This window comes from Nanorana parkeri, unplaced genomic scaffold, assembly GCF_000935625.1.
Source record: "Nanorana parkeri isolate BGI_ZX_2015 unplaced genomic scaffold, ASM93562v1 scaffold942, whole genome shotgun sequence".
NCBI classification, from domain to species: Eukaryota; Metazoa; Chordata; class Amphibia; order Anura; family Dicroglossidae; genus Nanorana; species Nanorana parkeri.
In genome coordinates this window covers 373,450-383,504 of record NW_017307210.1, presented here as the reverse complement: position 1 = coordinate 383,504, position 10,055 = coordinate 373,450, and positions in this window count along the sequence as shown.

Below are 10,055 nucleotides of genomic sequence, written 5' to 3'. Positions count from 1 at the left end.
CCAATGGCCTGTGGTGTGCCTTGGCCTTCTCAGGTCAGTATGCCTAAAAGGGGGCATACTCTGATTGTAAATGAAATGAATGAAAGCAAGGTGATTGGGCGGGTGGGGACGTTCGTGACCCGCCGACGTGAATCCCCTGTGAGCCGTGCCGTCTTTAAAGGCTCCTCCCACAAATCCAGGCTAGCCTTCGGCCAGCCTTCAAACATATTGTGAGAATTCGCTCCAAACAGCAGCGCATTAAGGACGCATCCACTCGCTGAAATCTTCATTTAAGGCATCCTCGCCCACTTTTATCAAAGGAAAGTTCATGAAAGTTCACAAAAACAAAGCAATTAGCAAATCTTTAGCATCTCTTGGTGGCACATGCGCATCCAGCCTCCTTGCTTAGCATTTGCAGCACCGCTGCTCCGGTCTCAGAACTTAGGGCACCGTCTGTTCCTCTAGACAGCCTCAGTCTTGTGCTAACCTGCACACTGGGTTTTTTGATCCGCAGCACCCTGCTGCACTGGACTCCACTCTGACTCCTCAGTGGAGCTTTTCCTGTCTCCCAGGTGGAGCCCAGAACCTTAAGGTGCCCATACACCTGCCGATTATCGTACGTTAATCACGGGAAATCCAGCGATCGTACGATAATCGGCAGGTGTATGGAAGGCGTGCGACCGTCTCTACTGTACGGTCGCACGTCTTTTGTCTAACGAGCATGTTTGAAAACCTGGCGAGAATCGTACTATTGTCGGCGGGTTTGTGGCGTGCTCTTCAGACAAATGCCGAACGGGCCGGTGTGCGCAAGCGCATGCTGCCCGCTCAGCATTGCAGTCATCGGAAGCCCGCCCCTCAGGGGGGCGGGCTTTCGATGATCGCAAGTACGATCTGCCTGTCCAAGATGGGCGGATCGTACGTTTATTTAATTACCTTACAGCCATGGTTGTAAGGTGTATGGCCAGCTTTAGCCAGCACCCTTCACATAACTGTTGTGCTCAGGTTTGCAATTAGATACTGGCCACTATTAAACAATGGACCCAGATGGAGATTTCATCCCTCTCTTAGAAATCTCCCAGTTCCAGGATCCCAACTATAATCCAGAAATCCTGGGAAGAGCGACAAAGTCAGCTCTTTCCCAGTACAAGAACTTTCCTCCTGGAACCGCTCAGCCCCTCTGGCTGAGAGTCCCTGGTGTCTACATTGCCAGCATCTTGAAAGGCATTGCGACGCACTGCCACAATATATATATATATATACACCGAGTGGCCGGATTATTATATACACCGAGTGGCCGGATTATTTGATGATAGATAGATAGATAGATAGATGATAGATAGATAGATAGATAGATAGATAGATAGATAGATAGATAGATAGATAGATAGATGGATGGATGGATAGATAGATAGATAGATAGATAGATAGATAGATAGAGAGACGGATCAATAGAAATATAGTAATAGATGGAATTGATTTTTCCGTTCACGTTTGCATCAAGTTTTTGCATTCTTGGAGGATGGAAATTGGAATCCCCCGTTGAAGGACTGAGCGTCTCCCGGCCACCCCGTTCAGGAACATTGAACTGTTTATGAGACACATTAGCGGAGCGGAGAAGGTAGCGCGGTGTACAAAGCCTCCCATTGGCTTCATGATGAATGGTGCGGGCAGCATACATTAGAGCAATGCAGAGAATGGCAGATTCCGGGGACATGGCAGGAGGAGGGAATTACCTTCATTAGCACAATACTCTGGCGCCCCGTCTCTTCTGATGAACCTAAGGGAGGGAAATTAAAAGAGGCGAGGACCGAGCAGGAAGATGCACCACTGCCATGGCTACCGCGAAATATGTTTGATGAAACACTCGATGGCAAAGGCGGTTTATATAGAACAGGAACGTCATGCGGACCGTGGGACGCAGACCTCCTTGTAATGCACCGCTGGGATAAATGAACCCGAGAGTCTTCATTTCCCTCAAAATTTGGAGCTAGGTGGGCGAAATTTAGCAAATTTAGATTTAAACAAAAATGTAACATCTTACCCCTCATCAGTCCTCAGATGTGGTGGCTGCATTTGTTTTATTTTCGCTTTTGTCCATTGAGGGACGCATCTTGATAGTAAAACAGAAAAACGTTTTCCCCGCCACACTCACCAGCCAGCATGTTAAAAAAAAAAAACTTGTCTCACCGCTAAGGTTAAAATCAGAGGTTTGGATACACGTCTTCCGCAGAAAATGTGGAAACCGCACAGCCGCGCCAAAGCACCTCTATATAGTGCGGTCCTAACTCTAAACTATGAGAGTCTCCATCTTGGGGCAGAAGATAAAATTGGGTGCAGGTTTGTCAGGAGGAAGCCCAACCTCCCTTAAAGGCACAGGAACGCACAAGGGACCCCGCACATCACAATGGCAGCTGAGACCCCCCCCATGCGTCACTGCACCAAATCAGTCAAGCAAACCTCCGTTTTCAACCTTAGTTGTGAGCAGGGCCGGATTTGAAGGTGGGGGAGGGCGGGGGGAGGACGGAGTCCCGAAGACAGAGCCAGCAGAGAGAGGAAGGTGGGGGAGGGCGGGGGGAGGACGGACGGCAGCACACATTTTACAAGTGATTGCGGCGACATCGCGGCGATCACTTGTTAACAAGCGAGTGGATTCCCCACACTACATTTAGTCCCGCCTTCCCAAAGCAAGACTAAATGCCGCCCCTCTGCGCTCTGCCGCCCGAGGCCTGGCCTCGGTGGCCTTGTGGGGAATCCGGGCCTGGTGGTGAGACAAGTTTTTTTTACTTTGTTTCGTGATTGTACCAGGAAAACTTTTTGCTGTTTTACTGTTTAAAGCCCGTTCCATGTGCACCTTACTGTATTCGGCTGTGCGGCTTTCACATTTTCTGCGGAAGACGTGTATCCAAACCTCTGATTTGAACCTTAGCGGCGAGACAAGTTTTTTTTGCATGCCGGCTGGTGAGTGTGCCGGGAAAACATTTTGCTATTTTACTGTTTAAAGCCCATTCCATGTGCACCGCGCTGTAAAGCTGGTGATGAATTGATGAGTGCGTTTGTCATTTGATGAGTGCCTTTGTCATTTGTTTTGCTTGACATCTTGATATTAAGAGACCTAGGGTTATACTGCTGCCTACAGGAGAACCCTCGGTCTGTCAAGTTGTGTCCCTCAGTGAACTGTGAGAAAAATTTGTTTTACGGTGAGTGCAGAAATAATATCTTTGCAGCTTTTTTTTTTAGCTGGTGATGATTCCTGTCTTAGGGTGACAACGCTCACTTACTGTACTGTCTCTGTGGAGGTGCAGGGTTGTCACCCTAGACATGTCTCCTGATTTGGACTACAAACATCTCCATTACATATGGATGAGGTGTTGTGTAATTCAAGGAAGACATACAGGTGGGAAGGCTGATAACATTTGTTCAGCAGTAGGGATGGGTTTCTTGTTCAGGTTGACCATGAGTGCGATCTGAGCCCGGCTTGTTTGCCTGCTTAAATCTCCTCCTGATGCACTCGCAAGGTAATGAGACCTTCCCGCCTTGTAATTAAGCCAGTGGGTGTCCCAGGTGACACCATTGACCAAATATAGTCACGACCATGACATCACCCAGCATCCCTGGTAGTTTTGTTGGCATTCGGCAGCCGGCTGATGGCTGTTATTCGGGACGGGAGAAGATCAGTGTGGTGTGGGTCATCGTGTCATTGGGGCGTTGTTCAATGTGATTGACATTGGATCTACCTCACCGGACGATGTGATGGATGTTGGATTTACATTGAGGGACAAAGTTTATGCATTTATTTGGTAGTTTTTTTTTTACTGAATAATTTGTTTCGGTGAATGAGCATCAAGGGGGACAGTGTACCCCTTCCTCATTCACGTAGCAGGGGAAGACCACTCATGATCCTGAATCATTTTAAAGGAGAACTATGAGGTGAGTGCTTTTCACTCCTCCTCATAGTTCTAGCTGACCTGTGACAATGAGACTGTCACAGGTCGGCTCAGTAGATCGGGAGGTGAGCGAACACATGCCGGCGTTCGCTCACCTCTCGATCCTGTCACGGCTCTCTGCCGTGACATGGGAGGGGCTGGATTCCCCCCTCCCCGCTCCGATCCGCCAGCGCTGACTGGCGGAACGGACGGGGGAGGGGGCGGGCACAGCTGGCTCTGCCTCTAGATAGGCAGAGCCAACTGTCACTCACACAGCTGGGCGGATCTCGACATCGATGTCGGGATCCGCTCCGGCGTCTCAGTGTACCGCGAGCTGTAGCTCTCTATATACTGAGCCTCGGGTGACGGGAGAACGCTAGTTTGTGTCCTCCTGTTACCCTTAGGAGAACTATGAGGAAAAGCCCTGACCCCATAGTTCTCCTTTAATGGGAGATCAGTCTTCAAACATGCAAGATTAGGGAAACCTACAAGTGCGTTCCTGTGGACGAGGGAAGTTGAGGGCTGAGAGTGCTGATTGTTTAGTGCAGGCCTCAAAGTTTCCACCATCGCAATTGGCGGGTGAAAATTGCGTGGGGGCGAGTGGAATGTCATTGAGGGGGTGCGTCTCCGGCAGGACCAGAGATGGGACACTACCGCCGCGGCGATCGCTCACTTCTGTTCTCTCTTCTCCTCGGCCGCTGCAGCTACAGAGCGGCCGAGAAGGAGACGAGAGAACAGAAGCGAGCGATCGCCGCGGCGGTATTGTCCCATCTCTGGCCCTGCCGGAGGCGCACCCCCTCGATGGCATTCAGTTCGGCTGTCTTCCCTACGGGCTGTCTTCTGCAGCTTCCTCCGCCCACCTCAGCTGCCATAGGCTGGGAGGAAGACTGCAGAGACACTATTGGCCCGGCCAGAAAGTTATGCAGCGGGGAAAAGGAAGTTTAATCTCAGTACATGAAGGATCTCTGTACCGAACTCCCCCCACCACCACCAGGAGAAAGAACAGGGCACCTGAATACCATCAGCTAAGTGCACTGTAAGTCCCTGTTCTTTCTTCCTTTACACCGCTGACCTCTGCGCTGTGCGTCACACTGACCTCTGCGCTGTGCGTCACACTGACCTCTGCGCTGTGCGTCACACTGACCTCTGCGCTGTGCGTCACACTGACCTCTGCGCTGTGCGTCACACTGACCTCTGCGCTGTGTGTCACACTGACCTCTGTACTGTGCGTTTCTACTAATCCCTGTACTCTGCATCACACCGCTGACCTGGCGGAGTTAAGGCTGGAGGGGTAGGGGTTAGGTGGGGCACTTGGTGGCGAGTAACTTTTAAGGCCTGGCTAGCAGCTTAGGACTTTAAATTTTGAGCCCTGGTTTAGAGGGTTGACTGGCCGGTAAATTCCTTCTCAGCCAATTGACTTTTTTTTGACCAGGATTGGCGAGGGACCAACATGGATACAAATGTTCTTAAATGCTTGTAGATTCCTTATAGCAATGAGTACCAGTCTACACTGCCTGTCCAAAAAAAGTCTCCACCTGGATTTAACTAAGCAGATAGGTCAGAGCTTCCCACTGGATAAGTGTTATGATTCGGGGTTGCTCCAGATGGTCAGGTCTAGGGTTCAACAACGTTATTTCCCCCCAAAAATGAGGTCAGCTGCCTCCCTGAATACACTGAATTACCTGGTTTTTCCATCAATGGATTTTTTCTTCCCTGATGGCACATTGGGGCATTCTCCATGATGGCAATGCCGGGATTCACCGGGCTCAGATTGTGAAAGAGGTTCAGGGAGCATGAGACATCAGTGCCACACATGGATCGGCCACCACAGAGTCCAGACCTGAACCCCATTGAGAATCTTTGGGATGTTCTGGAGAAGACTTTACACAGAGCTCCGACTCTCCCATCATCACTACAAGATCTTGGTGAGTAATTAATGCAACTCTGCAACTCTGGATGGAAATAAATGTTGTGACATTGTATAAGCTTATCGAAACCATGCCACGGAGAATGTGTGCCATATTCATAAAGGCCGTCCAACCAAATATTAGTGCTGAATCCGTTTTTATTAACAGGATTCAAACAGTCCATATCAAAACTCAATTAGTATAAAACGTGACATTGGGAGACAAAGGGATGAAAGAAAACATTGGTGGCTCTGTATTGACATCCGCCGGCCTTTATACATGGCTCTATAGGTTAGGTAACATAGTATATAAAGCTAAGGCACATATAGTGTGTGAAGGAGTTATAGCATAAGGGGTTAACTTTTACTCTGAATAGACAGACCTATGTAAACGTGTTGGATCCGCCCGATACTAACTTACGAACGTGTTTGCAAACCCGCCGAGCGTCGTACGATGTTCGGCGGGTGTGTAGCATGTTCGTGAGATAAAAGCCGGACAGGCCGGTGTGGGCAAGCGCACACTGCCCGTTCGGCATTGCGGTCGTCGGAAGCCCGCCCCTCAGGGGGGCGCGGCTTGCGATCATCGCAAGTACGATCTGCCTGTCCAAGATGGGCAGATCGTACGTTTTTTCAAGTACCTTACGACCATCACAAGACAAAAGTATTTTGCGATGGTTGTAAGGTGTGTGCCCAGCCTAAGTCTAGCGCCACCATAGCTAGTACCGCATAATACCCCAACCAAATATTAGAGTGTTTTTTGGCCACGCAGTGCGCCTTCTTACCTTATTAGGAAAGGGCAAACCACTAACATGGTACAGCAAGCCTGTTGAAAAAAAATGAGTCACAGCAAAACACAATGGAGCGTCTAGCATCTAAAAATATGAACTCAGTGAAATCCTCTGTAGCTTCCCTATAAATCAGCAGTAATTACCCTGTGGGAGAGGTTTTCCCTTTGCTGGCTGCAGTCACAAAGTACATTTCTCAGTTTCGGAGATTGGAAAGATAAAGCGAATGTAATATTTCTATGCTGGAACCGATCCACCCGTGTAAAAGAATATTTATTATACCCATTACCCGCTCTCCGGATAATATCGGGCTCAGATCCATATTTAATATTCAGGTTAACAAGCATTGACGTCCTGTGATGGGGAGTAAGAAATATGTTTGCGGCGTTATCGATCCTTCAGCGCATTCTCCGTGACATAAAACAGAGAGCCATCACATTGCCAAATAATGAGCCATGATAATCATCTATCTGCATCCTGGAAGGTGTTTCCCCGAGAATAATGAATATAGATCTCAACAATCCTTCAACACCTTTGACCCTGCCCTACATAGATCCGATACGTCACTGGCACATGGGGACCGAGACTTAAAATAGTTCCGGTGTTGACATTATGTAGGCAAGGTCTATTGAGTCCTGGGGAAAATGACAGATGTATGTAGATTGATACGTGATAGAAATGTTAATGTGAGATGCCTAAAAAAGTAACCAGTTCGGCTCTCACCCCTGAACACTACCCTATGGAACAGAGCTTGTATATTCAGCAATAACGTCTCCATTACCTAAGATAACAAAGTAATCCATATACACTATATTGCCATTAGTATTGGGCCCCTCCCCCTACAAATCATGGGATTCAGGTGTTCCAGTCCCCTCCATGGCCCCCGGTGTATAGGATGAGGCACCTCGGCATGCAGACGCTTCTACCCACATTGGCGAAAGAACGGGTCGCTCTCAGGAGCTCAGTGACTACAAGGGTGGTACCGTGATAGGTTGTCACCTGTGCAATAAGTCCGTCCGTGACATTTCCCGGCTACTAAATATTCCAAGGTCACCTGTTACTGGGATTATAACAAAGTGGAAGCAACTGGGAACAACAGCAACTCAGCCACGAAGTGGTCGGCCACGTCACATAACTTTGTGGGAGGAGTTTGGGGACGGCCCCTTCCTGTTCCAACATGACTGCGCACCAGTGCACAAAGCAAGGTCCATAAAGACATGGATGGGGGAGTTTGGGGTGGAGGAACGTGACTGGCCGCACAGAGTCCTGACCTCAACCCCATAGAACACCTTTGGGATGAATTAGAGCGGAGACTGCGAGCCCCTCCCCCAACATCAGTACCTGACCTCACAAATGGTCCAACATTCCCATAGACACACTCCTAAACCTTGTGGACGCCTTCCCAGAAGAGGCGGAGCTGTTTTAGCGGCAAAGGGCAGAGCCAACCCAATACTGAACCCTACGGACTAAGACTGGGATGCCATTAAAGTTCATGTGCGTGTAAAGACGTCCCAATACTTTTGGCGATATAGTGTATGTATACTGTAGGTATATTATATTTAGGGCAAACAAGGTTTTTTTTATGGTGACATTTTCTTGGCGACTCTTTTGTGCAATCCCTAGACCAAAATCTTCTACTTTGATCAGTGTTCCTTTAAAAAATAGATACAAAGCAACAATTTTTTTCTACAATTTGTTCTGTTTAAAATGACACTAAAAGGACGATTCTGGTACAAAGCATTTCAGAGATATCTTCACAGATCATATAAAGTCTTTTTTTTTCAAGTTTGCACTTTTTGTTTATTGCGACACTAAAAATGAATTATGAAAGAAAATGAATAAAAACAAAAGAAAAATATTGGTTAGAAAATAGAAATAACCCCCCAAAAAATCAGCAAAGTAATAGCTAAGAGGAGAAGGGGAAGAAAGAGTTAATCAGGGCTGATTGAGGTAAACAGATATAATTTCCTTTTACTGCTAACTACAATTCTGGCAATCAGAACAGTGGTGTAGTGGTTATCACTTCTGCCTTGCAGCACTAAGGCCCCGTTCACATTGAGCGATTTATCGCGCGGTAATTCCCGCGATATCGCTGCAATTTACTGCGCGATATCGCGGCTCTCCAATGCTTCTCAATGGGGCAAAGGGTCCTGCTGTCGCAGGTCGTGTGTCGCTACAGCAGGACCCTTTTTGGAGCGGATTTAGCCGCGATTCAAGCTTGCTCAATGCAAGCATTTGCGCGATATCGCGCGACAAATCGCGGTATCGCGAAAAATGCAAATCGCGCGACAAACGCGCGATTTGCCAACCGCTCAATGTGAGCGGGGCCTAAGGCTCTAGTCACTATCTACATGGAGTTTGCATGTTCTCACTGTTCTCCTGGATTTCTTCCGGGTACTCCGGTTTCCTCCCACACTCCAAAGACATGCTGGAAGGTTAATTGGCTCCCGTCTAAAGGTGCCCATACACTGCACGATTCTCGTACGAGAATCGCGGGGAAATCCCGTGATCGTACGAGAATCGTGCAGTGTACGGAAGGCGTGCGACCGTTTCTAATGTACGGTCGCACGACTTTTGTATTTCGAGCATGTTGGAAAACCAGCCGAGAATCGTACGATTTTAAGCTGCTTTAACATGATCGAGAGATCACTGACGAACGGGCCGGTGTGCACACGCGCACACTGCCCGTTCAGCTTTGCAGTCATCGGAAGCCCGCCCCTCAGGGGGACGGGCTTGCGATGGTCGCAGTTACGATCTGCCTGTCCAAGATGGGCAGATCGTATGTTTTTTTAATCACTTTACAACCCTCGCAAGACAAAAGTCTTGCAAGGGTTGTAAAGTGTATGGGCACCTTATGTTGGCCCTCTATGTATGTATGTATGTGAGATGGGGACCTTAGATTGTAAGCTCCTTGAGGGCAGCAACAGATGTGAACGTGCAACTATGTAAAGCGCTATATGAACACCTGCATCCCAATTCCCTTCATGCGATGAGAATTGGTGCATTCAATGGGCATGATTGTGGGCAAGTTTGCTGATGATCAGAAGTGTGCCCGTCAAGCCAATTAAAACAGCAAAAAGTTTCCCGGCACACTCACCAGCCGGTGTGCAAAAAAAACCTGTCTCACCGCTAAGGATAAAAGCAGAGGTTTAGATACACGTCTTCTGCAGAAAATATGAAAGCCGCACAGCCGCGCCAAGGCACCTCCATATAGTGCGGTCCTAACTCTAAACTATGAGAGTCTCCATCTTGGAGCACATGGGGGCAGAAGATGAAATTGGGTGCAGGTTTGTCAGGAGGAAGCCCGACCTCCCTTAAAGGCGCAGTCAATCCAATTAGGCACCAGAAGGAAGGATCAACCCTTGAAAACATCATTTCCTTTCTCTGTCAACTACAATTCGCAACATGCAAGTAGAAATTGTGCATTTAATGGCCGTGAATGTGGGTGGAATTGTGGGAGAA